The sequence below is a fragment of the Gossypium hirsutum genome, chromosome A08 (genome assembly GCF_007990345.1).
Source record: "Gossypium hirsutum isolate 1008001.06 chromosome A08, Gossypium_hirsutum_v2.1, whole genome shotgun sequence".
In the NCBI taxonomy this organism is placed as follows: Eukaryota; Viridiplantae; Streptophyta; class Magnoliopsida; order Malvales; family Malvaceae; genus Gossypium; species Gossypium hirsutum.
This window is the reverse complement of record NC_053431.1, coordinates 32504046-32508156: the sequence shown is the minus strand read 5'-3', so window position 1 is coordinate 32508156 and position 4111 is coordinate 32504046. Positions and strand designations below refer to the sequence as shown.

The 4111-nt window shown below is 38.2% G+C and overlaps 1 non-coding gene across 1 annotated transcript; it reads right to left on the bottom strand.

The window, feature by feature from the left end:
• Positions 1-3381: 3381 nt before the first annotated feature.
• Positions 3382-3488, bottom strand: LOC121205169 (small nucleolar RNA R71). Its single transcript, XR_005900254.1, has one exon. It is a non-coding gene; the product is annotated as a small nucleolar RNA R71 (small nucleolar RNA).
• Positions 3489-4111: the final 623 nt, after the last annotated feature.

Here is a 4111-nt window from a genome sequence, read left to right as displayed (position 1 = left end):
GATCCTCTCTAAAATTGCTTCCATAGAAATCAAGGTTTCCAACTCTTCCGTGATTGAACACTCTTCTATCGGATCGGGAAATTTCATCGCTTTAAGAATGTTAAAAGTTACCTCATCATCTTGAACTCGCATGGTGAGTTCGCCTTTCTGCACATCAATTAACATTCTTATTGTGGCTTGGAAAGGTCTCCCAAGGATAATTGGCACTTCCTTATCTGCTAGAATAATGAAATTAGTAGGAAAAATAAATTTATCGATTCTTACCAAAACATCCTCGATCTTTCCTTTGGGGTATGCTAAAGATTGATCCGCTAGCTAGGTCTTACTTCTCCTATCCTTAGCATCTTGAAAATAGACTTAGGCATCAAGTTGATACTTGCTCCTAAGTCACACAAAGCTTTACCACAATAAGAGTCACCAATGTTACAAGGTATCATAAAGCTTCCTAGATCCTTCAATTTCGGTGCCAGCTTGTTCTGCAGGAACGTACTGCACTTCTTTGTCAAGGCAATTGGATAGTACATCCTTCATAAACTTCACGTAATTGGACATTTGTTCTAAAGCCTCCACCAATGGAATATTGATGTGTAATTGCTTCAAAACATCCAAAAACTTCTTGAATTGCACCTCCTATTTCTACTTGTGTTGCTGCAATCTTTGTGGATATAGAGGTGATGGAACTTTCGGTTGAACCGGACAACTCTTTTGAGTAGGTAAATCTGCATCCAAATAAGATGTTAAAGTATCTGAATTCACTAAGTTAGGATTAACCTTGTCAGTCTTTGCAGTTTCTGATTCTTTTGGTGTAGGAATTTCAATAGCTGGTTGACTTTCCTCCTTTTCAACAGGCTCGTCTTCGACATCAATCAATCGGGGTTCCAAAATTTTACCACTTTGCAATGCCACTGCCTTGATATGTTCTTTACCCAAGTTTCTTGGATTCTTAGTATAGCTAGACAAGGTTCCTTGCGGTCTATTATGAAGCTCCGTAGCTAACTAACCCATTTGGTTTTCCAAATTTGTCAGTGTTGCTGCTTGGCTCTAGATCAAAGCGTTATTCTTTTCCATGTACGCTTTCAAAAAGTTCTCCAAACTGTTTGATGCCTCAGCTTGAGGTGGTTTTAGAGCTTGCTGATTAAACCCTTGGGATTGGTTGGGTCTATGCTGCATAAAGTTGTTGTTTGGTCTATTTCCTTGGTTGCTCCAAGAAACGTTAGGATGATTACTGATAAACACCAAATTATACATATTTTTACCCCAAATACTTAGCATATTCATGGATGATTATTACTAAATTTGTGGATTTTGGTGCTCTTAATCTAGTTATTTCATGTTTTGTACTCAGGAGAGCACCAAGAGTCAAAAGGAGCCAAAAATGAGCAAAAAAGGGGACAAAACGGGCCAAATTGAGAAGATGACACGGCCTAAGCCTTGCCACACGGATAGCTCACACGCCTGTGTCTTTCGAGGGTGTCGACCAAGGCTTCACGATTCACATGGCCTGGCCATTGATCCACACGGCCATGTGTAATTTAACGGATCGAACACGACCTGGCAATCACGTCACACGGCCGTGGCACACGGGCGTGTCCCTTTTTCAAGAAGCTATGTTTTACACGGAAAAAGGATACTTAGGGAGGAAGAAAGCCAATCCAAATCCTATATAAACACCCTAAGTATACTTAGAAAGGGGCCTCCCTCCAAAACTTTTCTGGAGTACAAAAACCACACGCCGGGAATTACTTAAGGGAAGCCAGACGATCCATCCCAAAAGCCAGAGCTACTCCAAGACTGATGATCTCTCTCAGAATTCCTTCAGAGGTTTTAGAGCTTTCTTATGTTTTGTTATTTTCATACTTTTGAGATGTACTCTTATTTTATTATGAACTAAACGCTTTAGATACTTAAGGGGGTTGAAACCTATGATGGATCTTGTTATTATTATCTGAACTATATGATAAATACTTGATTTGTTCTTAATTATGTGTTCTTGATGCTTGAGTTAATATTCCGGGTATTAATTCATGATTTGATGTGCTTATGCAGAGGAGCAAAAGTCCCTGCCTAAGAGTAGATTTGGCATAATTAAGCGGAGTTGATCAAATGTTTAGAAATAGGGTTACGAGATTTTGCCGGATTAGGGTGAAACATAATATGGGAGTCCATAGATTGATTTACTGCTTCCCTAGGGGTTTTAATTAAGAAAGAGATTTCAATTAATTCAACTGAGGGTTAGAGGTTATTAGTCTCGAAAGGGATAATATTATAGGTTACGGAGTCTCACAGATCAAGTCAAGTGAATAAATCATCTGGTTCAGAGTCCGATAACAAGTGAAATCTAGGTGGATTCCTCCTTGGGTGTCGTCTTTATCAATTACTTTTCTTCAAGTCTTTTTCCAAATTTTCTCTTTTGCTTTAGTTTAATTAGTTAATTAGTTTAGTTAATTATTTTAATAAACAACTCCGCTTTATTTCTAGGTTAAATAATAAAAAGATAGTTATTACTAGTACTTTTGGTTCCCTTGGGTACGATATCCTGATCTTGCCATTACTATACTATTGTTCGATAGGTGCGCTTGCCTTTTCGTCGTGACAATAGTTAGTCTAGGTTTGATCTTCATTATAAATATTTATTACTTGTTACGAATCACGCGATCAAGTTTTTGGCGCCATTGCCAGGGAACTAAGATATTAGGAACACTCAATTTTTATTACTTTAGCCATTTATTTTTCTTGCAATTTAATTTAATTTAATTATTGTTATTTATTAATTTACTTTTTCCTTCTCTTGGCAGGTTTTTATAATTTATGACTAGAAGAAACCCGTCGGGACCATTACTCTTTGACGAAGAAATCGACCGCACAGTTCGTAGAAACCAAAGAGAAATAAGGCACAGCTTAAGATACACAGAGAATGAGCAAGAAGACGATACTCAACCCCCAACCGAAGAGATGGCTGAAAACTAAGGCAATCAGCTACCTCTTGCAATTGCGGCTAATCAAAATCCTGCTCCACGTACTATGTATGATTATGCTAAACCTTCTCTAACAGGAACTGAATCTAGCATAGTTAGACCGGCTGTAGCTGCAAATACTTTTGAACTGAAACCTAACACAATTCAAATGATACAAGAGTTTGTTCAGTTTGATGGTTTGCAGGATGAAGATCCCAATGCTCACTTAGCAAACTTTCTGGAATTTTACGATACATTTAAAATCAATGGCATTTCTGATGATGCCCTTCGTCTTCGGTTATTTCCTTTTTCATTGAGGAACAAAGCTAAATAGCGGTTGAACTCGTTACCACGAGGGTCAATTACTACTTGGGAACAAATGACCAAAAAAGTTTTACTAAAATATTTTTCGCCGGCTAAAACGGCTAAATTATGTAATGATATCTCTTCTTTGGTGCAGATGGATTTAGAAACACTTTACGATGCATGGGAGAGATACAAGGACTTACTAAGAAGATACCCTCACCATGGGTTACTGCTTTGGCTTCAAGTACAAACATTCCACAATGGTCTGAATCCCTCGACTCGGCAAATGGTTGATGCAGCTGCTGGCGGAACCATCAACAACAAAACACATGAAGAGGCTTATGAATTCATTGAAGAAATGTCACTGAATAACTATCAGTGGAAAGTCATGAGGACTAAGCCAACAAAAACAGCCGGCGTTTATAATGTTGACTCAATTACTATACTGTCAAATCAGGTAGAACTTCTCAATAAAAAGATTGATGGTTTACTTGGTTCTACGTAGGGTCCATCTAGTAATGAGGTGTGACTCAAGTGGAGGAAGTGTGCATATAGAATATCAATCCTTCAATCCTACAACCGAAGAGGAACAAGTCAACTATATGGGTAATAATAACTTTAGATCTCAAAATAACCCATACAGTAATACTTATAATGCAGGTTGGAGGAACCACCCAAATTTCTCCTGGGGTGGTCATGGGAATCAAAAACCACAAAATCCTCAGGGTTTTCAACAGCCACCGTATCAACAAGAGAAGAAACTGAACCTTGAAGAGATGCTCTCTAAATTCATTTCGGTATCAGAAACTCATTTCCAAAGTACCGAGACAGCACTTAAGAATCAACAAGCA